This window comes from Pan paniscus, chromosome 2 (genome assembly GCF_029289425.2).
Source record: "Pan paniscus chromosome 2, NHGRI_mPanPan1-v2.0_pri, whole genome shotgun sequence".
Lineage (NCBI taxonomy): Eukaryota > Metazoa > Chordata > Mammalia > Primates > Hominidae > Pan > Pan paniscus.
This window is the reverse complement of record NC_085926.1, coordinates 54,922,014-54,949,735: the sequence shown is the minus strand read 5'-3', so window position 1 is coordinate 54,949,735 and position 27,722 is coordinate 54,922,014. Positions and strand designations below refer to the sequence as shown.

General features: G+C 44.7%; 1 protein-coding gene across 3 annotated transcripts in view; it reads right to left on the bottom strand.

The window, feature by feature from the left end:
• CACNA2D3 (calcium voltage-gated channel auxiliary subunit alpha2delta 3) overlaps positions 1–27,722 on the bottom strand; it is a 951,279-nt gene that overhangs the window by 116,819 nt on the left and 806,738 nt on the right. The window lies entirely within an intron of this gene.

Here is a 27,722-nt window from a genome sequence, read left to right as displayed (position 1 = left end):
TCCCTCTGGCCAGGGAGATACCCACTTCAAAGTCAAACACCTGGGTGGCAGATGTGATCAGCTGCAGCAGACCTGGCCCAAGGCAGATCCTCCCAGAAGAGCTGCACATGAGGTGATTATGAGGAGGGAGGGGAGGGAGAAGGAGACAGGGAAACATTAAGGAGGGGCGGACGGCACTCTGGAGTAATCACGCACTTTTTTCCCTCTCATTTCCTGGAATCTCAGGACCTTAGAATATGTGGGAGTCAGCCCTGGAGTGGAGAATACCAATTTTTTCTCTTCATCAGGCAGATGGCGAGGCTGGAAAAGCCATCTTCTGTTGTTAAGCGACTGCTCCTTGACTCTCACCAGGTTTCGTGAGCAGGCTGAGCTGGTCAGGTCTCTTGAGAGTGGGCTGTGAGGTGGGGCTGGCACTTTCCCATCTGATTTGGCAAGCCACCTCCAACTCCTTCTCAGCAGGGCCAATACCCAAAAGAGCCCCCGCGGTAGACAGAGGCCTCAGGGGAGAGCCAGGCTGTCTGATCTCAGTGTCCCTCAATTTACACATTTCTCCATTCCACCAACATTCTGTTGGGACTCAAAGAATGATATCCCAAAGACTGGAGCTTTGACATGCTGAAAGACCTTAGAAGCTGCCTCAGAATCAACGTTCCTCTAGCCTAGTCTTGTTTCTCCTCTTATCCTAAGTGCAGGGAGGGACTCTCTTTGGAATATCCTCATCTGACCAAGAGAGCTTTTTTTTTCTTTTTTCTTTTTTCCAAAAGAAATGCAATTGTCTTAAACCCCTGCCCTAGAAATCTCATCAAATAACCAGGAAAGATCAATGACCAGAGAAGAGAGTGGGAGTCATCACCAGCTCAGACAGACTTTTCATCTGTTCTTCTGAGAGTAGCTTCAAGAGATTACCTGGGGGACATTATCTGCATAATAAGACAACCTTTGTCCCTGTGCAGCTCTGCCCCTCACCTTCCCTAATGTCTGCCCGTCTCCTCCAGGGTGGGTCCCCATCTCCCCTGTCCCCTGTGAAAAATGTATATACAATATGTAAGCTTCTGTACCCCACTGGGTTATTGGATAATCATTCTCCTACGATTCCCCATGTTACGTACGTTCGAATAATTTTGTATGTCTTTTCTCCTACTAATCGGTCTTTTGTCAGTTGATTTTCAGCAAACCTTCAGAGGGTGAAGGGGAAGTTTCCTCTTCACCTCTCATATTCCCTAAGCATAGCTGGTGCCCAGTAAGCATTCAATAAAAGCTAGATGAGTAAATGAATGAGCAAATGCACTGTGGTCCAGACACAAGGAGGTTAATCGGCGCCTCTCATGCTCTGAAACCCAGTTGTTCTTCTTTCTGGAGATTCCTGGCACCCCCTGGCTCTTCTCCGTCCCCTCAGCTAAAGCATTCCATGCTTAAGGCCTCAGGGAAGGGAGGACACACAGGAATCCAGAGAACAAAGCAGCAGATTCTGGATTTTTGACCCTCAAAAGCTGAGGCCTGGGGAATCTCAGGGCAGGAAGAAAAACAGGGGAACTGCCTGGGCCAGTTTGTCCTCTCTGCACCCTGTCTTCTCCACACCCTACCTCCAGCCTCCTGAACGAGCTGCTCAGGAAAGATGATTTGGACTGGAAAGGGAAGAGAATCAAAGGGAAGCCGAGGGGCTGGTAGACCCCGACAGAAAGATATGCACCCTGATGTCTGGGCAGGCATCTGCCTTCCTACCTTGGGTCTAACTCTGGAAACTACCAGAGCAGTGAGGAGTATTCTGCTCCACACAGTCCTTTCTCTCCTATTGCTGGGAAGAATGTGAAAGCATCCCTGCTCTAAGCCCTGCTACTGCCAGAAAGGAGACAGCCTCCCAGAGGCCACAGACAGACAACTCAGTGGGGAAGTGTTCGTGCTCCCGCAGGCTCTTCAGAGTGAGGCCCAGGGAGCTGCCGACTGACTCGAAGGTGACCTTCCCTTGGAATGAGAAGGCCATAGCACTGACCTGTGCCTGGACTGATGACAGAAGACCAGATGCGACTGGGTGACTCAGGAAATGCCTGCATGATGACATGATTAAATAACCCCCTCTCTCTTTGGCCTCAGGTAAACCCTGGGAATAGGCAGAGAGACACTGAATTCATGGAAAGTTCTTGCCTACTAGGATAATGAAGACTTCTGATGGAAATTAGGTTGAATTCAAATAAAACTGCATTGATGGCACTCCTGAAATCTGTGGACTGAAATCTGTGGCCTCTGCTTATTCATGACACAAGAACATAAACAATGGAGCACTTAGCAAAAGGGGGTGACCTCAAGAGGCTACTCAGACTCCAAGTCCCAGGCCTTTCCTCAGGTCTGCTTGGGGCTGATCCTGGAAGAGAACCTAGGGTTGTGCGCACTGAGTTGCAGTGCACCCCCCTCACCCACTCCCAGTGATTCCCACAGCCTGTCAAGCTAGCAGAGGCAGGAGCCCGAGGTTGCGCCAAGTGTTCACAGGCAAGGGGGAAACAACCAGCACAATGGCTTAATCCTCACCTCCTTCCCAGCTCCTGGGGAATTGGACCTTTTAGCATGGACAAAAGTCTTTAAAATAGAAAGGATCGTGAATGTCCAAGTATTGCAAGAAGTGGCTTTGAGAGAATAAGGTCTTCTGAGGCCCTGTTGTAATGACTGGTACTTTTCCTCTACGCACAGCATGGGCCATCTGACCACCAAGCGCGAGGGCTTCAGCTGTGTCCCATGATCTTGGCCCAGTGCTATCTGTACTGAGGGTGGGGAATTTCATGAGTCTCACCTCTATAGGTAAGAAGCCATAGTGTTACCGGGCCCCACCACTTTAGCAGTTTCTTAGTTACTATCTGTGTCTGCTTCCTTCCCAGATTTGAAAATTTCAGACAAACTTAGGGCTGAGTCCTGCCTGTTTCATGTACATGCAGCATGCCTTCAGAGTCAGTTTTCTCATTTGCACAATGGGAACAGGAGTCATGCACACCTTATAGGTTTGTGCCTTAAATGAGCTAATGTATGTCATGAGCCTAGCACAGTGCCAGGCATATAGTAAATATTCAGTAAATGTCACCCACACATACACATAACAACAGGTATGTACATTAAATACATGCATTATTTAATCCATATCCTGGTTTCCTCCCCTGCAGTTGAGTCTCTGTACAGTTTTTCCAAGACTGGAGAATGACTCCTGCTCAACAATCCATCCACTAAGCAGACTCCATGTCACCTTCAGGAACATTAGGCTTCAAATCCCTAAGAAAAGTTTCCTCCTTTGTTGCTGGAAGACAAGTAAGCCAGACCTAGTGTCATCTCAACCACCCAGAACATTCCCAACTCTGCTGAATTTGTAAAACATCCAAAGAGCACGTGGAATCCTCATAGATAGATATTGTCATTGTCCCTCTGTTCTACAGCTGAGGGCATTGAGGTTTTGGAGTGGCTGGGCTGGAAAACAGATGAGAGAGCTTTCCCATCTGGAAGCTGGAGGGAACTATGCAGGCACCAGAATTTGAACCCATGAACACCAGATCTTTCTGACTTCAGAATAGAAGCAGAAAATAAATAACTATAATGAATGAGCCAAAGGGACTCACCTAAAATTACTTCAAAAAATATGCATTTAATGACCCTGTCCCTATAGAAAAGACTGACATTCCATCTGCTTAATATGAGATTGGTAAGTCCACATTTTCTTGCAAGTTTTTGCCTCATGTTTTATTTTTTCTTTCCCACATCTGTGAACTGATCTGTTTCTGAGAGCCCAAAAAGAGCTCCTAAGATGCTCATGACATCTTCCAGAGCCTCCAGACCCTTCACGTTTGCGGCCTCCCTCTGAAGAAATAAGACAACTGGGGAGCCTCCTGGGAAACTAGGCAGGGCCCCAAAGAGATCAGAGCCCTGGGGGGCTTAGTTTCTAGGAAACCTGTGCCCACAGGGGTGCTGCAGAGTGCAAGGCCAACATCCTTTGTCTCTAAGAAGGCGGTTACAGAGGGAAGAAATAGTATAGAACCAACAGGGGTGCAGGAGGCAGTTTATAAACACAGCTGGCCAGCCAGGCCCAGTGGCTAACATGTGTAATCCCAGCACTTTGGGAGGCTGAGGCGGGCAGATCTTGAGGCCACGAGTTTGTGACCAGCTGGCCAACATGGTGAAATGCCATCTCTACTAAAAAGACAAAAATTAGCCAGGTATGGTGGCAGGCACCTGTAGTCCCGGCTACTTGGGAGGCTGAGGCAGGAGAATCATTTGAACCTGGGGTAGGGAGGTTGCAGTGAGCCGAGATCACGTCACTGCGCTCCAGCCTGGGTAATGGAGTGAGACTGTCTCCAAAAATTAAAATAAAATAACAAGCATGGCTGGTCCTAAGAAGATAGAAAATAGAATTACTGAGGGCCCACTCTGGGCCAGGCACCCACCCTGTGTTATCTTACTTAACTCTTCAGCCATCCTGCAAGGGAGAAGTTGTTTTCTCCATTAAAGAAAAGGTACACGGCGGTTCAGTGACTTAACCAGGGCTGTGCAGTTGCTAGGACTTCTTGGAACTGGGACTGGAGCCCTGCACGCCTGACTCAGAGCCAGCCGCCCTGTGGCTCCCAGGCTCTCCTGTGGTTCTCAGTGGGGCTGCGTCACCCCCTAGGGGTCTGTTCTGGAAGTCTGTAGAGATGCTTCCAAGTTCACAGTAACTGAAATCCTACAACTCACAGGACAGCAGCCCCCCACCCCACTGCCCCCGGGCCCCGCACCAAAGAACAGTTCCATGTCCCTAATGGTATTGATTGCTTGGAACTCTGTTTTATGTCCAAATACAAAGTATGTCTTGCACATGGAATTTTCTAGAAACATTACTATAGTGCTGTGAAAAAGAGAGATGGGTCTTCTTTATCTTGTCTGCGGCTTAGCTATTACAGAGGTATCTGGCAGGATTTGTGGGTGAGATGTCTACATAGTGGCCACTGCATTGACAGATTTTGCACCAAAGTGCAGCACAAGCATCTAGCTACTTTATTCTGTATTATCTTGTAGTTATGCCCCAAAATATTACAATATATATTTTCCTATTATAAACAACTCTCAACTAGTTCTTGATATTATAGTTGGAGCGTTCTGTAGATTTTTTTGGCAGCATATAGGAAAACAAGTTACATTTTCTATGAATTTCATTTGGAGATAGTAAAGGGAATATTACAAATGATTATTTAAAAGGAGCCTTGGGTGTGAGAAGACTCAGGACTGTCCTGGCTTCAGTTTCCCCTCTGCCACTGAGCCCAGTGAGTATCCTCTTTATTTTCCCTCTCACCCCATCTTGTCTGTGGCTCTCCTCTCCTGCTCTTGCCTTGAAAGCACAGACTTGGCTCAGGCAAACCTCACATGTCACCATGCTTCCTCTGTGCGTCCCTTCCCGTTTATTTTGGCCCCGATCAAGGTGCAAGATATTGGTATCTGAGGCTCAGCTCAACTGATGGATTTCCCATCTCACAGCCGAGCAGTAAAAGAACGGGTTCCTTTCGTGAGTAGAGAACCCGGGTCCTAGATAAGGAAAACTCTTGAGGCTGCCCTGCCACAGCCTGGAGCTGCGCAGGTCCACTCTCCTGTTGGCATATTTTCTTTGATCAAGCAGCATTCTTTGAATTGCTGGTAGGCTGGGAAACAGGAGGAAGCATTGCAAACTGCTTCTTCTTGCATAAAGCATCTTAATTATAATTATTGTCAGCATTATATCGCTGCCTTGCAAGATGAAGAGGGAAGGAAGGAACACTGCAATTTCACAGCATACACAGGTTCCCTAAAATGAGGAGGGGGTTGCAAAGAGTAAAAGAGCAAGGAACAGAGCCCTCAGTAGATTAAAAGGGGCCTTTGTAGTGGCTGCATCTGTACATTAAAATAAATCTCTCCCAGCACTAAAATAACATGTACGTTCATTTGGGCCAGTGCCACATTCAGCATTTAAGAAATTTGACAAAACATTGCTTGAGCATGTTGAAGTTTGCCAGCTCAGAACAAAACAAGAAAGCTACCTCGGCTGTATGGAAATAGTTCTCCCAGTTCCCTACTTTTCACTTATGACTCCCATTTTCCAGCTGCACTTGAAAGAAAAAGACTTTGCCCTTTTTTCAGGTGCCAACCACTTAGCATGGCCCTGAAATGCACAGCAAATTGCCATTGGAGGTGGTAGATTTCAAGACGAATCTTTTTCTTTTCCCCTAAAGGAAACTACTAGAGACTCTGCATGCCTGATGAAGCCTTTAATAGCTAGAGAAACATTATTTGGGGTGGCCCTCAGGTAGACTAGACATGAATAATGCCTCATAAAAATAATTACTTCTACCCAGAGCACAGCATGCCAGATGAGCTTGGCAGGGGCCCAGTTTTCAGAAAGAATCACAGGCAAAAAAAAGTCTTCCATCCAAGAGCCTAAGGATGCATCTATCTGTGGCAGAGACCACAGTCACTTCTGTGGAGTGTGCCCCTGCAAAACCAGTTCTGAATTTTTCTGAGGCCCTGACCAACGATGTTGGGCGGTTTTTCAGGCTACTGTTTGCAACACAATTAGGCCTGAAATAAGTGACCAATGCGCTTGAGAATGTTGATAATGTACCCTGATTCCAGTGCTGCCCCTTGGGTATGGCATCAATGGGTAGATTTACACAAGTTCAGAGCTGGAATGGTGGAGTGGGCCATTGAACCCAACCTGCTTATTTCATAAACCAATAATGAACGATCCAAAGAGGCTAGCAACTTGCCTGATGTGATTCATAGATGGCTCAAACTAATTTGAACTCCAGCTGAGCTGGAATAATAGAAAGCTGTTACTTTTGCCAGCTGAGCACGCATGTCCCCTTTTTTCAGCAGCAGAGACCCTCCCTCCTTATCCACACCTAGACCATTTCCTTTGGGGAGCTGTCATGACTCCAATTTCCAGTCCATGTGGCATGTGTAGGCTTAACCCTCCACCTGCTAGGCAAAGGGATGCATCCTATGCTCCTGTGCCAAAGTGATAGGCACTGACCTAAACCATATCAAGGAGAACAAGCCCCAGGACATTGAACTGAAACTTTTAGGAAAGAGGGGGTTTCTTTCCACTGAGTTTGCCAATCTGCTCAGATGAATATTGGGGGCACTGGATGAGGAAGGCCTGCTTGAGAACAGGGCTGACACAAAGAAAAGTAAAACAAGAGACTGAGAAACTTGGTGATTTCAGCTGAGCCCCAGATCCAACTGTACCTGAAGCTGGTTATAACTATGGACTTTTTAGTTACATGAAACAATGTATTTCCAACCATCCCCAAATAATCAAATAATCAACTTCCTTTAATTTACTGATTTTGCTTAAACCAATCTGAGTTTGGTGGTTGTTGCCTGCACTAAACAGCTCCTGGCAGATGCAACTGTAGTCTAGTTTGGTAGGAGATGAGCAAATTATCTTCATGTATAGAGATCCGTCACATAAGCACCTCCATGCAGACAGTCAAATACAATAGCTGACAACAGCATGGGCATGAAAGGCAAATCTGTGGCATGAATGGTGCCCTTCCCTACTTCATGTCAAGTGTCTCTCATGAAACCTAGTATTCCTTCCAAGGAGTCTCATCATCCTTCCAGCATAGTGTGCCTGGCAACCATGACCATCATCCAGTTGTACCAAGTTAGCTGATCATGCAGAGGTGCTCATGGTGAAACCACTGCAGGAAGACGCTACCTTTGCCCATACTAGTTGAATGTACATAGGCCATTGAACTGCTCTTAGTAACCAAGTTCTGGACAATGAAGAAGGCAAACACATATATGCCCATGAAGGGCCTAGTTGCTAACCTCTTGGGAGCATTTTAATTTTTTTCTAATGACAATTATCAATAATCTTCCAGTTTTTACTGAGGTCAGCTGTGAGGTGATACAGTGAGAGAATTACTCATCTGGATGGGCTCTCAAGAGGTCACCTGGAATGGACCTTGGGCTCACATCACACATACTTTCCCAGTCAAAAAGTTTCCTATCTCACTCCCTAGTCAAGACAACCAGGGGAAAGTGAGCTGGGGGTGAGAGGAGAAGTAGAAATAGAATGTCATTGTAATTTGAGGTCATAGGAAGGTCGACAGCACTTGATGGGTGATATTCAACTGGACATCACCATCTCCTCCGTAGAAGGTCTACCCTGTATTGAAGGAGAAAGGCCAAGACTGCATTTCCTGGAATCTCCCCCATGTGTGGTTCCAGATTAGCATTTGCCAATAAGGAGCTAGTGCTAGATTTAGAAGGCAGCAAAGAGACAGAGGCCATGTTGCTCTGGAGGCAGCTGCAGGCAAATTTGTTGGCAGATGTGAGGTTTGAAGCAGCTCCCTAGTGAGTGCTAGAGAACCATTTACATGGATGCTTCCTGACCCACATCCCCAAACATTGCAATGATTATAAAAGCTTCTAGTTGCCTTAGGGCTAGCATCCAAGCCCTTCATATTTGGAATACATAGGGTAACTTCCGTTCCCAAGACCGAGTCCTGACTGATAAGAGTCAGGACCTCTTATTTTCATGGGGTATAGCCAGAGCAAAAATTTCCTTTGCCTGCTACTAAGTCTCCACTATCTCCATACTATAATCAGGCCTATTCCCAGGGCATCAGGCCACTGTGGGGACATCTAGCACTCAAAATTTTGTGGATATATGCTGCTAACCCACAGACTCCACAGTATGGGTTCTCCTGCAGGTACACATGAGAATGCTTCAGTGCCTCCTGAGAAGTCCTATCCTGCACTGGCAGATGCCAGCTGAGATCACCTGGAATCCTGGTATTCTTTTTCTTTCTCCCTGCTCAGCAAGTCCTAACCAGAGCCTGTTATACACCTTGTTTTCTGTCTCTTAGGTTTGCATTAGCACTGCTTGGAAGATTATTCCACCCTTTTCTTCTGTTTCTTGGTCTACTGGAAAAGTTAAGAGGCAGCATAGAGTAAAGGTGGGCTCAGAATTAGAATCCAGTGATCCCACTTACCAGCCGTGGAAGGGATTTAGGCAAGTTACTTAACCCGCCTCTGCTCAGTCTTTAAGATTATGATGATGAAAACTGGATCAAGCACAGTGTCTGGAACACAGTAAGAGCTCAGTAATTGTTAGTTTTGGTATTATAGTATTTTCCTAGAATGGAAGATCACTTTCATTATGGGGTTCCAGAAAAGATTAATGATGACCCAATTACTTGTCTAAGGCTCTCCAGGTAATTCTAATCATCTTAAATGCACTATGGTCACAGGCAGATTAATTTTTCATAATGCTTAACTATTTTTGTTGACACAGTGTTACAATTACAGATAAAGATCATTCACACTACAGCTCCATGCCTTAAGAGTACTCTCAGTCAGGGACTAAATGGTCCCATGATTTTTTTTTTTTTTTTAATAAACCACATCTACTTCCAAAGTTATATGTCTTACCTTTCATTTCTTCCATGATTTCGGGTGTTTAAGAAAGGATTGGATTCTTTGCATCCAGTGGAGAAGAGAGCAAAGCAACATGCTTTTCTGAGGTTGGGCAAAATGCTAGCTCCCCCCAGCTTTGCACCCAGCTCCCATGAAAGGACGGCTCTCCTGTCATTATTTGGCATTTTGCAACAAGGCCTTGGTGAAAGTAACCTGCTCTTCTTCGTTAAGTCAAACTTTCCACTGGAAGGGCTGTTTCTAAGAGGCTTTCTCTTCTTTCCTGCTGCTAACGGCCCTCACATCCCCCCTCCTTTCATTTTCTTCCCCTCTCTATATTCTCTTCATCCAACAAATACTGACTGAGGATCTCTGTGCTGGGGACACAGTGAAGGATGTGACAGCTCAGGTGTTCCCTGGGCTAAAATCTCTGAAGGCATACAGATATTATGCAACCAATAACCATTGTGGTGGTCTGAAGACATGTACAGGATGGGTACAGGAGTATAAGAGGGGGCACTCAACCAAGTCCTGGAGACTGGGGGAGAAATGGTTTTTAACCTGCAGCCTGAAGCTAGGGGTGGAGGTAAGCATTAACAGGCAAAGTGAGAGGCAGGGAAAGAACATGAGAAGCTAAGACACTGATGTGGAATTCCATAGAACTGAGAGTCTTTCAGGACAGGCACATCAATGCACACTGCTTTTTATTTCCTTAGCAGCTTCCACTTCTATTTATGGCATCTTAGAACCAAGGAAATGTGATAATGAGGCAGGGTACTCGTTTTCCTGCTGTTTGGAAAGAGCTGGGCGAATAAGTGTGGCAAAGAACTCTTGTGAAGAGCAGGAGCCGGGATAGAGGTCAGGCCTCCTCCTTTATTCCAACGAGGATGGCCCCCGCCATCCACCACCCTACCTACGCCTGGCATTACCTCAGCTTTGCTGCATTGCCCACTGACTACCTGGCAGAAGTAACTTCTCTGCATGCTGCAAACCCTGCCTGGTCCCTGCCTGATTCCCAACATACAATGTCCCAGGACACCTATAATCTTGAAAAAAGCAAGGCTGCCTATAGACACCTAATGGGGTAGTGATAGGGAACCACTGTCATACCTGCATTTGGTGGGGCTGGGGACTGACTGCACTGGATAAGCTTGAGATTCCATTGGGTGGGCTGAGAGGCACTGACACTAAAGTTTGAAGAACTTACATAACTTGCCCCAGGTTATGGTGCTAATAAGTGGGAGGGAATGGAAAGAAGTCCAGGCCTCCTCAAAGTCTGTATTTCCTATGGATAGGCACCTAAAAGACATTGTTCTTGCTCTGGAGACACTCATTGGCTCCTAGGGAAAAAGAGATACATGCCTGGGCTGGATACAGGAGAGAGAGGTCAAAAAAGAGATGGCATTTGAAGACAGGGTGGCCCTACTTGGCCACTTTCAAGGCCAAGATACTACAGAGTAAGGCTCGGAGAGCCAGATCCCCTGGCAATTCTAACCACTGCCACAGACAGACTGGAGGGCACAATACTAGCAGGTATCAACACCATGTATTCTTCTGCACATGCCACAGACACCAACTTATATATTCCTGAAAAACTGCTAATGTTCAGATGAGGGAGGGAGGAGGGGCTGAACTGGGAAAATGAGTACCTGCATGCTGATTGATGGGAATTCCTAACCTTCCTTTCCCTGCCCAGCTCTCAGATGCTGACAAACAAGCTTATAGCCCCCAAACAAGCCCTAGAATTACTGTCATCTTCCCCATTCTCCAGTTTGGCTAAGTTTTCATTGATTCACCCAATAGTAAAGTCTATTTGTGGAGAAACTTTCAATCTGCATTTTAGTGCCTCACTCTTAAAAGTGAACTAGGCTACAGATATTTGGGGAGAGCCTTCACCTTGAAAAAAGAAAGAAAAACATACAACTAAATGAGTTAGTGTTACAGCAGAGACAGCAAACACACACACACACACACACACACACACACACACACACACACACACACCCAGCTCTAACTACAGTCAATATATTCAGAGATAAAAGAAGTTATTGTGTCTTTGAAACAAGAAAAGGCTGCTATAAAAAATAACTCTTGGAGGCTGGGCGCGGTGGCTCACGCCTGTAATCCCAGCACTTTGGGAGGCTGAGGCAGGCGGATCATGAGGTCAGGAGTTCGAGACCATCCTGGCTAACATGGTGAAACCCCGTCTCTACTAAAAATACAAAAAAATTAGCCAGGCAGGGTGGTGGGCGCCTGTAGTCCCAGCTACTCAGGAGGCTGAGGCAGGGGAATGGCGTGAACCCGGGAGGCAGAGCTTGCAGTGAGCCCAGATCATGCCACTGCACTCCAGCCTGGGCGACAGAGTGAGATTCCGTCTCAAAATAAATAAATAAATAAATAAACAAATAAATAAATAAATAAATACCCTGGGAAATTTAAAATAAAACAGTCAAAACATACAAATGAATTTAAAAGTAGAAAGATATATGTTGGGAAAAGAAAACGTGGCAGATAATAAAACAAAAAGACCTAAAAAATACTCTAACAAAATTTCCTAGAACTGAAGGATATGCATTTCTAAAGCAAAAGAGTTCGTAGGTCCTCAGCGCAATGAATGAAGTGAACTCACAGCATCTTGGCATAATGAACATGCAGAAAGCTTCTAGGGTGGAGGCTGGGCAATCCTGTTCCTACCAAAGGATATGGAAATGGTATGATACCAGACTTACTAAACAACACAGGAAGTCAAAAGAAAATGGAGCAATGCCTTCAAAATTCAAAATGATTTTCAGCCAGGTATTCTATGTCCAGTCAAATGGTTAGGAAATGAAGGCATGGAATGAAGACCTTTTCAGAGCTACAAGGTCAGAGGAAATTTTACCACCCTTTCTTAGTAAACTACTGGAAAATGTTCACCACCTAAATGAGAAATTAAGTCAAAAAAAGAAGGCATGAGGGTTTAGGAGAAAGGGGGAGATGACAGAGAAAAATAGGGAAGAGAAGTCTCAGGTGCCTGCATGCCCAGCAAACCTAGAGAGCTATTAGTCCGGACTGAAATAGGATGACACAGAGAGGGAGATCTCACCAAAGCAAGATGAAATAGGCAGAAATACCAAACATTTAGAAAATAGTAGTAATACATATTTGAGACATCTGATGAAACACATGGGGGAAAAATTTAAGATGAGTAGAAGGAAAACCAAGCAATAAGAAGACCAGGGGATTTTCTAATCCAGGGAAAAATATCATAAAAAAGAAAACACATACCATGCTATTAAAATAATAGAGAATGTACATAGATTGTCCTAATAATATATTCGCTGACTAATTAATTAAGAACAATGAAATGGGCATACAGTCATGTTGGTGGAATAGGAAGAGGGCAGGATGAGCCGGTGTAAAAAGTCCAAAGCACCATGTATTAAAGGAAGTAAATACACGTCTAAAATTAACTAAAAAACGGCAATCTTAACTTGCCAGTGAGAAATAGAGACACTAAGAGAGTTGGAAGTGGTGGCCTCTAGGAAGTGAGAATAGGGGTTGGGAATGATGGATCAGGGCATGATTTTTTTCTTTTTTAAAAAACATTGTTATTATTCTCATTTTTTTTTTTTTTTTTTTTTTTTACCAGAGATAGCGTGTTGCTATTACCCAGGCTGGAGTGAAGTGGCATGATCATAGTCCACTGTAGCCTCGAACTCCTGGGTTCAAGTGATCCTCTTGCCTCAACCTCCCTAGCAGCTGGGACTACAGGCACCTGCTACCATACATGGTTAATTTTGAGTTTTTATTTTATTATTATTTTTGAGATGGAGTGTTGCTCTGTCGCCCAGGCTGGAGTGCAGTGGCACAGTCTCAGCTCACTGCAACCTCCGCCTCCTGGGTTCAAGCAATTCTCCTGCCTCAGCCTCCTGAGTAGCTGGGACTACAGGCACGTGCCACCGCGCCTGGCTAATTTTTTGTATTTTTAGTAGAGATGGGGTTTCACTGCGTTAGCCAGGATTGTCTCAATCTCCTGACCTTGTGATCCGCCCGCCTCGGCCTCCCAAAGCTCTGGGATTACAGGCATGAGCCACCGTGCCTGGCCTAATTTTTTTATTTTTTTAGAGATGGAGCCTCTCTGTGTTGCCCAGGCTGGTCTCAAACTCCTGTCCTCAAATGATCCTTCTGGCTCAGTCTCCCAAGCTGCTGGGATTACAGGCGTGAACCACTATGCCTGGCTCCTGCTTTTTCTTCTTTTTAAAACATCTTTAGCACCACTTAAGTTTTAGAAACTGCATTCATATATTACTTTGCTATAAAACCAAGTTACTTAGAAATAGAGATGCATTAAGAGGAGCATATAATCAGATTCAAGGTCCCAGCCTCAAGATTCAGGCCTAAAACTATTTCCCTCTTCGCTTATTTCTCCCTGTGCCCAAATCAGAGGGTGTGCATGCTCTCGTGGAGGCTGCTGCCACTGTGGGAGGGGATGGCAGAACTCAGGGGGAGAGGTCAGCCCCTACTTCTTGGGCCAGAGTCTGAATCTTTGAGCTTTGACTGACTGCCTGTTCAGAAGGTGAGTCTTAGCCATGCTGGGACTTTCAAGGGGCCATGGGCTGGTGTTAAAAGCACTGACACACCTGGGCAGAGATACACGGTTGTATCACTGCCCTGTTGCAGAAATCATTCTGCAGATGCTCTGGGATACCATGGCTAAGGTAACAAAGGATTGCCAGGCTCTAGCCAACACTTCCTTGGTAAACCCTATTTGAAGTTCCTACGTGACTGAGGAAGCATTTTTGCAAGAAGGAAACTGATCCCAAGAATACCACTTGTGATGATCTCTGGATGGAATGATTTTCAAATAAATCAAGTAGGTTTACTGAAAGGCAGCTGTCTTTGCCATTTCACGAGGTTGAAGTTTATCCCATGGTGAGCAGTTTCCATTTTTACTACAGCCGAGACAGGTGCAAACAGAGCTGCAGAACTGTGTGGCAGGGAGGAGGCCAATGCATGTCCCTGAAGCCTCTCCCCAGACCCAAGGGACTCATCCTAGCCTTTGACTTAATGTCCCTTCCTCTAGCGGTCAAAGACATCCATGCGAACCCTCGTGGTTAGAATTCTACCAAGATCCCATTAGCAGGAAGAAATTATTACTTTAATAAAACTTAAACTTGTAACATCCCACAAACCATTAAATGTTATGGGTTGTCTTGTCACAAAAGACAATGAAAACAATATGGGGCATTGTGAGGGGAGCAATGATAGATATTGAAAAACCCAAATGTCGTTAAGATTTTATTTACTGCTCACCCACATAATCCCGGCATTATAAAAATGATGAACAATGAATGGAGGGGGAAAACGACAGATGAAACTGGAGTCTTAAAGCCCCATCCCTGGGCCAATAAGTAGTTTGAAAATAGCGTCCGTCAGGATCCATATGTTTTCTGCATGTGTAAGAATACTCTCACACAGGGGGCTTACTTCATAACTGAGATTCTTTTTCATTTAATTCAGTCATATTAGATTATGGGGCTGATTATGATCATATCCACAAATCAGTATTTTAACAGAGTTTCCATGGAAACACTATATGCCCCTGTTTTTTTACTTTTTGGACAAGGCTTTGCCTGTTTAACAACTTGAACAAGTTTGACGAGGACAACATGTTTTGTTTAAGTTACATTAACTGGGGCCAATATTTCCTAATTGCATTACCAGGAGAAACATTCACGGCATTACTCGTACCATGGAAAACCTCCCCTAGTCCAGTGTTTGATTTGCTTTAATCACTGGAGAACAGGAAACATACCAGGATTGCCTTGTCTTATCAAGTTTTAAATGTGTTAACTGGTTTTAAATCTATGAAATAATCTCCCTTATTAAATGACAAAGTTAGTCTTGTTAAGAGGATAGGCATTTATGGCTATATCCATTTATTTTTCAAGATGCAAACATACAGATACCTTTGGCTCCCTGCTAGGGAGGTGAACTCATTGTCCATAAACATATGCCCTTTTTTGCATATGGGTTTCAGAAAAATTCCACCAAAAAAGCCCCCTTCCCCTGCAAAACCTGCAAAAATAAACTGAATAATATCAAGCACAGAATAAATGCAAAAGGAATGTCCAGAGTACAAAGACTTTTCATACAACAGCCTTTTTGTTTGTTTGTTTCTTTTTGGTCCTTTTAGGCATTCACACCCAGAAAACTAGTGATGTTCACTTCCAATAGTGACAGTTTGGGAGTAGCCTGTAGCAAGGTTTTTGAAAATGCTGCATTATATAAAGACAAGGGGAGGGGGCTTTACGGACTGGTGTCAGAGTTCACCCTGACAGCAAATAAAACACATGGCCCGAAGCTCTGTGAGATGTCTGTGTCTGAAATGTTGGTGGAGCTTAATAAAATATCAGTGAGGAATAGTTTAATTTTATAGCATTAGGCACCGAGGCAGTAATTTGAGTGGGATGAGCTGTATTTTAATACATCAAAGTATACTACACTACAGGGAAGTTGAATATATTTTTAGAAGACAGTTGCTCCCTATTCAGAATTACTTGACTCAAAAATCTTCCTTTCTCAAGGATAAGTAGAAAATAGTTGCAGTCTTCCAAGAGCTACCCATCTACTTTTAAAACTGTGCACATATCTCAAAAGTTAGCTAATCTGTCTCCAGGCAAATGCTTCTTACTGGGAGTGTGGGGCTGTGGCCTCAGACTGGACACCAATGTGGTGAGTGTGTGGTTTTTTCCTGACCATAGAAGATTGATTGAGCTGTCCAGTGGGAAGGCTGTAAGGTCAGCTCCACCTTCTCCATCTTCCACCCCTCTTTTTGAGATGCTCATCTGCTCAGATGGGAGTCCTAGAGGTATCCTGTCCTCTTGCATTATGACCTAGAATTCCATCATGGAAAGGGAGTGGTCATTCCACTTCCACTTTCTTCCAGGGCATGCTCTATCTTCAGACTCTGGACGCTCTAAAGCAAGCATGGCCAGCGGCTTTTGTTCATGTGGTTGTCCAAACAATCATGTGGGCCGAGGGGCAGGAGCAGGCCCACAAAACGCCATGCTTCTCCCGCTACTGGTCTATAGATCAAAGGGAGTTCTCTCCTTCCTGCCCAGCAATGAAGAGAGGGTGGGCCTGCAGGGGCGGCTTCTGAATAGGGAAACAGCCATGACAAATGTGTCCCAGATCTGACTGATAGCTCCGTTCTGGGGGATGGACCAGATTATTGCTAACTCTCTGCACAAAATGCCTTGCTTTCCCCACCTCCGGCCCCAGCACACTTTGCCCAATCCCCGGCCACAGCAGACAGACAGCAGGCTGCCCTCTTTTCCCTGTGGCCCTGCCTCCCTGAAGAAATGGGCAGCGGGAACCTACAAAGGTGAATGTCTTGGCCCTTTTTTTGCTTTTCTCCACATGCCAGTGGAAGGGACTGGGAAGAATAAGATGAGATAAAAACGCAGAGTAGTTCAAAGGCTTTGAAGTCAGGCAGATGAGGGTTCAAGTCCCAGCTCTGCCCCTTAGAAATTGGGTCTCAGGCAAGTGAGTCAGTCTCATCAAGTTTCAATTTTCTCTTTAGTAAGACATAGAAGATAATAGTTCCTACCCTGGAGTGGTGGAGAAAGAACATGATCATTTCCAGGTAAAGCACCCTGTGTCTGAGAACTTCTGGAATGTTGTAAGAGTTTCAGATGTTGGATTCAGCCTTGAGAATTTAAGGATGCACTGTGTCCAACAAATTGGATTTCTAGACAGAGGAAAAGCTAACCAAATAATAAACTGCTAAATAACAGTGCCTCATTATCCCAAATGGAGAGGTAGCATCACAGTTTCCGCTTGGTCCCAGTTTGCTGTCTAACGTGTGCTACCCTTTTCAGATCAACTTCCTCTGGACTAAGCACTTCATTTCTGCAGGCCAATGCACATGCTCTCCTGGGACAGCTTCAGCGGAACAGCATGTCCACTGCCCATGGCACACTAATTGGGATTGTCCACATGCCCAAACTCAACCCTGACTTTTCTAGAATCATATTTCTAGCGCAAGCCATGGGTTTCCTGTGCAAATGCACAGACCACAACAACCTTTTCAACATGCTCTCAAATTTTGTGTTTCCCTTGAAAGACATTTTTAAAAATAAAAACTTATTTTTATCACTGTAGAAAAATTACCATGGTCACAGGACAAGGAGAAGACACTGAGTCTATATCAAGATGTATAATTTGGGGGTGGGGGTAACTAAGGGGGCTTGGTCAATAGCTTCCCAGGGCATGATTCAAATTCTCCCTTCAGCAAAATGATGCTTGGCTTTGTATTATATACTTTAGGGGCATTTGGGCTAGTCAAACTTGCAAATGGCAAGGATCTATACTACAGGAACACCAACTAGGATTATGTTATCATGGTGTCACCAGCTGGCTATCTAATACTGTCTGCTTCAAGCACTGGACTAGAAAGGATTCTGAGGCCATGGATGGCCCCAGGGGCTGCTGAGCAAGGCTGCCATGAGGCCACAAAGCAGGTAGTTGCAGGACGTAAACACTCATTTGCCACTTCTGGTCTGCTGCAGTGTTTGCATCTGCACTAACATATACACAAACTCACAGGAGGAAATGTTATGTCCCATCCAGGCAGTATTGGAGTCCCAACAGGGCTGGTTCTTCCTTGACTGCACTGGACCCAGGCACTGATGTGGTAAGAATGCAACTCTTCCATTCTGCTGCCCCTCAGACACATGCAGAAAGGATTTGCCCACAACTGCCAACTCCACATCAAAGCTCAGGATCTGAGAAACGTGTACGGGGATTTCATAATGCTTGTGAAATCATACTGAGGACAGCAAGGGGCTTTTCTCTGGTTATGGTCAGATGGTAAAAACTGATGGTTTTCAATATTAATAATAAAGTGACTGGGAGATGAGGTGGGGGACAGCAACCAGCCTCTCACCCCTTCTCCAGCACCTGCTTGCCCAAGCTCCTTCCTCACCCTGTGCTGTGATCATGCCTGCCTTCTGCTAGCCCCTAAGATGCTGTGCCATCTCACTGGCCTCTCAGCGTAACACATGCCATGCCTTTACCTGGAATGGCCCTCGTCTCTTCCCCTCTCTGTGGTAAATTCTGGCTAGTACTTCAGATTTCAGCCTGGCTATAACATCCATTGGGATGCCTACCCTCACCTCTCAGGCTGAATTGCCAGACTGCATTCTCTTATGGAACCATGCACCTCTTTTTCCTTGCACTTTTAATGGCTGTACTTTTTCATATACAGTTGACCCTTGCACAACACGAGTTTGAACTGCACAGGTCCACTAATACACAGATTGGAAAATACATAATTTACGGAATGTGAAACCTGGATACTTGGAAGGTTGACTTTTCCTACATGTGGGTTCCACAGGGCCAGTTGCAGGACTGGTGCAAGCACAGATTGCTGGAACCAATCCCCCTCATATACCGAGGGACAACTGTATTTGCATAGTGGTATAATGAATTTCTGTCCCCTTTCTACACTGTAGTGGCCATTTGGACTGTAGGTCCATTCATTGAGCTGTGTCTTATTTTGATGCCTATGACACTCCCAAACACAGAGCTTTGCAGGTAGGGAACGCTCAGTAGATACTTCTTTCATCAAGAAAGAATACACACAAAGGGGTCCAGAATGAGACTCCCTTGAGCACACCTTATTTTTAAGTAAGGGTGTTTTCACCTTCAGAAGTGGAAAGCACCAAAAATAGAGAAACACCAGTCTCTAAGGGGTGAACACGGGCACTGCTCACGCTCAGCAAATCTAACCACCTTAGCATCTCCTCACACACAGCGGCACTCAGCTGCCTTTCCAGACGCCTTCATGGCGGGAGCAACTGGAGGCCATGGATAGGAACTTATAAACATCAGCCGTAGCAGTGAGAGCATACACGGAGTTTATTTTCTCCTCAGCCCTCATTAGAATCACAAATGAAATGCTGACAACACATGAAGGAGCTTGCTTGTTGAACACAATGTTTCCACTCCTATCAACCTCAAAACTCTGATAGTCATGCTTCATGATGCAAGCTAAGCAGCCCTGGGGAGATGACTACATGCTTTCTCTAATTATGCAAGGATGGGAAAGAGGGCCTCCTACCAGCGACGGGCTGACTGGAGACAAGGTCCACAGGGAAGCCTTAAAAAAATCACAGCACGAGCATGTAGTAGGTAACCCAATATGGGATTTTTGAATTAAAAGAAAAGATGAGAACATCAGTATTGCACCAGAAGGGGAAGGTGCCCATTATAAACCTGAATGGAGGCTGCAGCAAAGTCAAGGCAGGGCCTTTATTTTGCTAACAAACATCCCACATGAAAGTGGTAGTTGCATGATACTAACAATCAACTTTCCTTTGTTTGTGGAGCGATTTTGATGACAAGCAGAGATATGTAGAGCACAAATTCACTGAGATTGCACTTGATTCTAGGCACACACACAAAGGCTTTATAATACGAAAAGATGGGGAGCTCTGTCCACGGGCAGAATACTCCTTTGCATTTAACTTGCCTGTTTTTGTACCAAGCAGATTAGTTCAAGCAGATACAATCTAAGTACCTAGTTGATACCTATAGACACAATAATAGAAGATACTAGCTAATGTATATTACTATGTGCAAAAGATTTTTTTTTTTTTACTATGATTCTCGTGATAAAAAACTGTTTAACCCTTTCCATAAATGTGCAAGCTGGGTTCCTTTGCACAGATGATGAAGTTAAAGATCAGAGAGGTTAAGTAACTCATTCAAGGCCACACAGCCAGTAAATGTTGGAGGCGGTATTTTTGAGCCTAGATGGTTTCACTCCAGATTCCATGTGTTTAGCAGGAACACTGTTCTAAAATGAAATGACTGGACTCACAAAGGGGATTCCTGAAGTGCAGGATGTGTAATGTGGGCTACAATCTAAGTCCTGCTTAAGATAAACTGTTTTCCAGAGCATTTTCAAGCTATGTATATATCAAAGAACTCATATAGAACAAACCTTAAAGAGAAAAAAGCATAACACAGGCTTGCTATTGCTTCATGATATACATACAGTAAACTATAATTTAAAAATATGAAACATACATTGTAACCTATTACAGAAACTGAACTATCACGTTATAGTAAAAGTACAAAAGCAAATAAAAACCCAACAACAAGAACTGCAAAAAACACTCATTTCATGTGTTAACATGAGCAAACAATCAAACACGAACATGAATTTGATTCCAATTTATATTCCTGGGGCACAGACAAAAGTAGCCACTCAAAAGATCTAAGTAAAACAATGTGTCACTGTGAGGCTTTGGCCAGGCTTCCTAAGCTGCCATGTTTCTTGATCCATTTGTTTCTTTCATTAACTTTATGTCAACCAGCATCTGCCTATGTTTATTCCACCAGCCACATGAGCTCACTAATTACCTTTAATCATACTTATCTGAAATGCATCTTTATCTTTACACATGTCCTGAGTGCAGGACAACTGAACGCTGGAAGGCTGACATTGGGAAGATATTGGAATGGGAAGTCTGTATTTCCTCTAACCCTGACAGTATAGGGAGGATTAACCCCCAAAATGCAAGTCTACCCCAGAGGTAGACTTAGATGGTCTACCTCTGCCACCATCTGAAGTTCCCCAGCAAGGACTTCTAAGAACTGGTTCCCTGAGAGTTAGACAGTGTCAGGGAAATCCTACCTTGTTCAAACAAAATCACGTGCAGTCTTCTCATGGAAAACAGGTTCAAGGTGATGAGAAAACTGCTAAATAGCACCCTCCAGACTTGGGCACCATGGCTCATGCCTGTAGTCCCAGCACTTTGGGAGGCCAAGGCGGGTGGATCACTTGAGGTCAGGAGTTCGAGACCAGCCTGACCAACATTGTGAAACCCGTCTCTACTAAAAAATAAATACAGAAATTAGCGGGGCGTGGTGGTGCGTGCCTGTAATCCCAGCTACTCAGGAGGCTGAGGCATGAGAATCGCTTGAACCTTGGAGATGGAAGTTGCAGTGAGCTAAGACAGCGCCACTGCACTCCAGCCTGGGCAACAGGTGACACTCTGTCTCAAACAAAAACAAAACACAAAAAAACAAAACAAAACAGACTGGTGAGCTCTTTGAAGACCAGGAACCAGTATGTAATATCTTTTCTAGTCTACACAGAACCTGGCTAAGTCTTAGGCTCTGTGGAAACGTGGATGCCGAAAAGAAACATTTTGGCCACTGTCTTCCTTAGCTTTAGGGAGGCTGGAGGCATACATTTCAAACCCACTACTCCACTAATTTTATCAGGCAACTCAAGGCCTGCTAAAGGGAGTTCAAACTCCACTGATATTCATATGCAGTAAACGGAATAATCCTAGGCATTCCTTGAACCTGAATTCTTACCTTATCAAAAGGGCAAGAAAAAACAAGGAGATGAACACATCCTCCCCACTTTCTTACTAGAGAAAACGTATGGCAGCCTTGGTTCTCCACTGAACGGCTCAAGAGGGAACTGTGTTCTCACCTCCTGAGTCAGAGCTTCCAGATAATTAAATATACATCTTAATGTCAAAAGAATGGGTTGTGTAAAAAATGACCTTAGGGCATAAAATGAATACAACTATAGGTTCCCTTAATATTGTACCAAACGTTGGTACTCACAATCCATGTGTTTGCAACAAATAACGCTGTAAACCTTGGGTAAGTTTTTATCTTCTCCGTCCCTGTTTTGTAATTTGTATTAAAAGTAATAGTAACATCATGGATGGGCACAATGGCTCATGCCTGTTATCCCAGCACTTTGGGAGGCCGAGGCAGGTGGACCACCCCAGGTCAGGAGTTAGAGACCAGCCTGACCAACATGACGAAACCCCGTCTCTACCAAAAATACAAAATAATTAGCTGGGCATGGTGGTGTGTGCCTGTAATCCCAGCTATTCCGGAGGCTGAGGCAGGAGAATTGCTTGAACGTGGGAGGTGGAGGTTGCAGTAAGCTGAGACCAGGCCACTGCACTCTAGCCTGCAGTGGCCTGGATGACAGAGTGAGACTTTGTCTCAAAAAAAAAAGTAATAGTAATATCTTTATTCATTCAATATTTACTTAATAAACCTATTAAGTGGGTTTTGAAGAAAGTATGGGAAACAAACAGGTCATTTGAAACTTAATGTCTAGTGAGTTGTTGTCACTTTAAAGGGAGATAATGCAATAAAATGTGGAGGCAGAAACTGCTATGATCTCCAACAGCTATGCCTCCTCTTCTTCCAAGACACACTGCTAGACAACATTTCCCAGCATCTCTTGCTGTTAGACATGGTCATGTGATTTAATTCTGGCTAATAGAATGTGAGCAGAAGTGGTAAGTACCTTTTCCAACTGATGGAGAGGGCTCTGAGAGCCAAGAAGAGGTCACAGCCACAAGGTGGAAGAAGCCTGGGTCCCTGAATGACACCATGGAGCCCAGGCCCCTGTCAACCTGAACTAGACTGTGATAAGAGAAATAAATGAGCTATTCTGTTAAACCACTGAGATTTGGGTGTTGTTTGTTAAAATAGCATAATTTTAATACAAATTATTAGCACTATGTGCCCCATTGTAAGCATTAAATACATGATTGATGGGGTTGTCATTTTAAAATATATTCCTAGTTTTCTATGTTTCTTATTTTTCTATCTCTTATAGGATAGTAAATCCAAAGGCAGAGGTCCAGAAAGAAGGAAGGAAGGAAGGAAGGGAGGGAGGGAGGGAGGGAGGGAGGGAAGACAATATTACAACTTTAAAATAGCTCTGTATAAACTGTGTACCTGGGTGCCATTTGGTCATCCACAATTCCTAGGAAACTATTTTCACTATTATCCACATGTCTCCAATGTCAAACTTTCTTTCTAACCAAACGAAATTTCTGCATGGATTTGTGGTGCCAAGGGCCTAGCCTACTCCCCACTATTCCTGGCTGCAGCTGTCACTAGGCCTGGCTGCCTTCCCTGGCATTAGATCGCCATACCACATGGTTTGGATGAGGAGCCTGTTGACAGGGATGGAGGAGCACCTGGCCATGACTTTACCAAGGCAGACCTTACAATTGGGAGAAATGCTCATATTTGTTATAAGGGCTCATCACACGTACAGACCCCTTGGCAGAGAAAGACAGATGTTACCTGTGGGGCTAATCCTCTTGGTGAGAGAGGAGGCAAACTCTAGGCATGCTATATTTACACAGATAACTCAGCCAGTCACTAGAAGACAAGACATCTCAAATATTCCAGTAAAGGAAATGTGCCTTTACTTGCTTCTTAATTTTTGTTGTAGCGAGTTGAATATACAGAAGTAAAAGCAGAAAACATTTATTTTCCCCTCTTTTTCTTTAGTCTCCCCTCCAAGTAATCAGCATTATCAGTTTGGTGACTGACCTTTCCCACTTATTCCATTTTCAGACAAACCAACGCGTATTTATAGGGTTAATTCCTCCATCTCTAACACTTTTTGAATATAAATGGGATTATACAATATGCTTCCCATTCAAATTGCTTTATTTTGCCTCCCATTTTATTATGAATGTTCTCCCAGATGGGTATATTTAGTTCTAATTGTTCTTTTTCATTTATTATTATTATTTTTTGAGACAAGGTCTCACTCTGTTGCCCAGGCTGCTGTGTAGTGGCGTGATCTCGGCTCACTGCAGCCCACTCTTGGGCTCAGGTGATCCTCCTACCTCAGCCTCCCAAGTAGCTCAGGCTATAGGTGCTCACCACCACACCCAGCTAATTTTTTGTATTTTTGGTAGAGATGGGGTTTCACCATGTTGCCTGGGTTGGCTTTGAACTCCTGGACTCAAGTGATCCACCCACCTTAGCCTCCCAAAGTGCTAGGATTGCAAGCGTGAACCACTGAGCCTGGCCTTTATTCTTTAAATACCTGTGTAATATTGCCTGGGAGAAAGAGCTATTACATGCTGGATTTCAAGACATTGTCAATTTTACTGTAGGGTTAATAATCATTGATTTTTCATTTCAGGGAAATTAAATGGTAAATAGACTAACATATTAGAAAACATTCTGGCTTAAAAAGGGCGAAAGAATATGTCTCAGAAGCTTGGAAATTTTTGAAATCTCAGTGTGATTATAAACACAATTTTACTCTAAGGGTGCATCTGCAGCTAGCTCCCATGTGGGAACCTGGGGTCCTGGCAGGTCTTGGGGCCAGGAGCCCCTCATAGTGCAGTTCTCCTCTTTAAGGAGTGGCTCTGGCCTGAGCTGACATTCAGCATCTCTCCTTGGTTCCTCTTTTTGCAAGCATGGCTGTCTTGCCACCTCTTGGATGTGCTCACCACGGGAGGGAGGGAGAAAGAAAAGGCACTGCCTAGCATTAGCATGCATATCACACACCCTCCCTTTTTTCTCTTGGCTGAGGTCAGATGGAATAAATCAATCAGCCTCCACATCCAAGTGTCCGGGGGGGCAGTCCAGGCCATGTGTGCATTGTCCATCTTTTAACCCCCAATTGGGGTCAGCATGAGTAAAACAGAACCAAAAAAACCCCTTGGGCAGTAAGCAGATGTTGCCAGGAACCCATTAGCTCTGGGGCTTCTCTACGAGTTTCCTGGGCATTCGTGTTTTAGGTGGGAGCAGCCAGCTCAGACTCTTTGAAGTCTATAAATCCATGCTGCTAGTAAGAGATGCCACTTTGTTTTTTGTTTTGTTTTGAGAAGAAGTCTCACTCTGTCACCCAGGCTGGAGTACAGTGGCACGATCTTGGCTCACTACAACCTCTGCCTCCTGGGTTCAAGCGATTCTCCTGCCTCAGCCTCCTGAGTAGCTGAGATTACAGAAGGCCACCATCACGCCCAGCTAATTTTTGTATTTTAGTAGAGATGGGGTTTCACCTTGTCGGCCAGGCTGGTCTCGAACTCCTGTCCTCAACTGATCTGCCTACTCAGCCTCTCAAAGTATTGGGATTACAGGCGTGAGCCACCATGCCTGGCCAAGATGCCACTTTGGATCTCTTGCTCTACCAGATATGTGCTAGGCACTTAAGTATCACCTGATCCTCCCTGCCTCCGGCGAGGTAGGTATTATCTACATTCTACAGATAGGATGCTGATGCTCAGAGAGCCTGGGATTTTCCCAGGACCATAGAACTTTAGGGAATAAGCAGCATGAAAGTGTGCTTCTTCATTTAGCTTTTAACCAGAAGTGTCCTTGACTGCCTTTGGTTCTCTGCCAGGGTCTTGACCTCCAACATCCAATTGTGCTGTCAACAGATTCATCATTTTCAGGCCCCCAAGTCTAAGATATCTGGATCCCAGTTGGGCCTTATAGACACGGCTAAATATCTCCACTATAACCTAAAGAGGTATTTAAATTCCCTGTCTGTCTAAGCCCCCTTAAAGTTGGTAAGTACAGTGCCTTTCAATCCCATTTATGCTTTTTGACCAGAATGACAAGGTTCTGGACATAAGAAGGCCTTAAAGATCATCTTACCCAACCCCCTCATTTGACAGATGAGGCAACAGGAGAGTGGATATGTTTGCCTGGGTGGCGGGAGTTGAGGGTGGGTGACAGGTGGGGTGGTGGACTAGTGAGAGCAGTTGCCAGAGGATGGGATAACCAGAGTTTGCAGATCACAGACTGTGGGCCGATCTATGCCTCTAACTGTTTTTGTAAATAAAGTTTTATTGGAATGCAGGCACACCCATTGATTTATGTATTGTCTTTGGCTGTTTCCAAACTATAATAGCAGAGTCCAATAATTGCATTGGAGACTGATGGCTCTTAAGGTCTAAAATGTTTACTATCTGGCCTTCGCAAAAAAATGTTTCTGACCCCAGGGAAAGAGAGAGGCACACAGGTAGATATGAGTTATTAGTAACTTTCTAGTTCTTAGAAGGAGTGTTAAGTTCACAAGTGTTTGTTGTGTTATGATAAATTAATGATTGAATGCTAATGGGGGCCATTGATGGTTATGTATGTATTTCCATTAATAATGGAAATTATTGTCATTAAATTCTGTGCACCTGAAACAGATAGATAGGAAGGAGGGAGTGGAAGGAAGGAGAGAAGAAATCATTGAGTTCTTAAGATTTAAGTGGCTCTTCATCACCTGACTTGCTTTGTCACCTACACCTGACTTTTGCCCATTGTATCTGTGATGCTCAAAAAAATGTTGGAGAGAAGGACAAAAGATGGCAGGTTGGGTAAAGTGGGCTTTCTGGAAGAGGCAGGATGAATATACTGGGTTATGTGGGGTGACAAGGGGCTTGGCCAAAGGATGAAAGAGTCCACAAAGTACAGGTTGTTGAAAATAATCAAAATTTGATGTTTTCAACTTCCATTCACAAAGGGCCCCTTCCCTCTGTACCTGCAGAGTGGCACGAAGGGCCAGGCTCCACGGCCCTCTGTCAGGACCTCCCGCAGGACATTCCTCCTGCTGACCGGTCCAGGTTGTCCTCAGAAGTTGGTAGCATACAAGTCCTGAAAGCCTTTCTCATGCAAAATTGTGAACACTTATGAAGACACTCTGGGCCATGTCGTGTACTGCCATATTTAATCCTGGGCACAGCCTGGTAAAGTAAGGGCCAATGTTGTCCCCATGTCAGAGATGGGGCTCTGGGTGGGTAAGTCACTTGCCTGGAGACACGCAGCTGGTGATGGTGGAGCCAAATATCGACTCTGGACCCACCTGATTCCAGAGCCCAAACCCAATGGCTCAATTATACCTCCTGGAGCCAAGGATTGCAGTTCATGCTGCTTCCATAAAAGCGTACACACAGTTACACACAGCAGAACATTTTGTTTTATCTAGAAGGGCAGCTTCAGGGGTTGAAACCCCACCTCAGGAAATGGCAGGGGATTTGCACATTCAAAGAAACGGTTCCAGTCCCTGGTGGGAAAGTTCCCTGAAGCTTCAATTAGAGAAGAGTCACAGTTGACTGACGCCTGATGCTCACAGGGGGCGGCTTTATTGTTTTATATGTGAAAAATGAGGGAAGGGCCAGGACCTCAGCATCAGAGAAATGAAGAAAGATTAAGAAGTATTTCTAAAGTCACACTAACCAAAAGGTCAATTCAACTCGGGGGCTGGGGAGTGGGTGGGGTGTGGGGGCGGCAAGCAAGCAAGCAAGCAAGCAGCTGAGAAGTATTTGTGGCACCAGAAGGAAGGTTGTGATGTCCACTAAAGGAAACCATGGCTATGAATTTCAGGGCATCAAGACCCTGTCAACACAGCTAATCCCCACAGATGCTGGCTGAATAAGACTTCGATGACCAAAGAAGTGCATTGTGCAAACCGTGTCAGCCTCCAGCAGGCCAATTTGTCCTCATATTACACACTCTGCGGGCTCTGCTGCTCGACC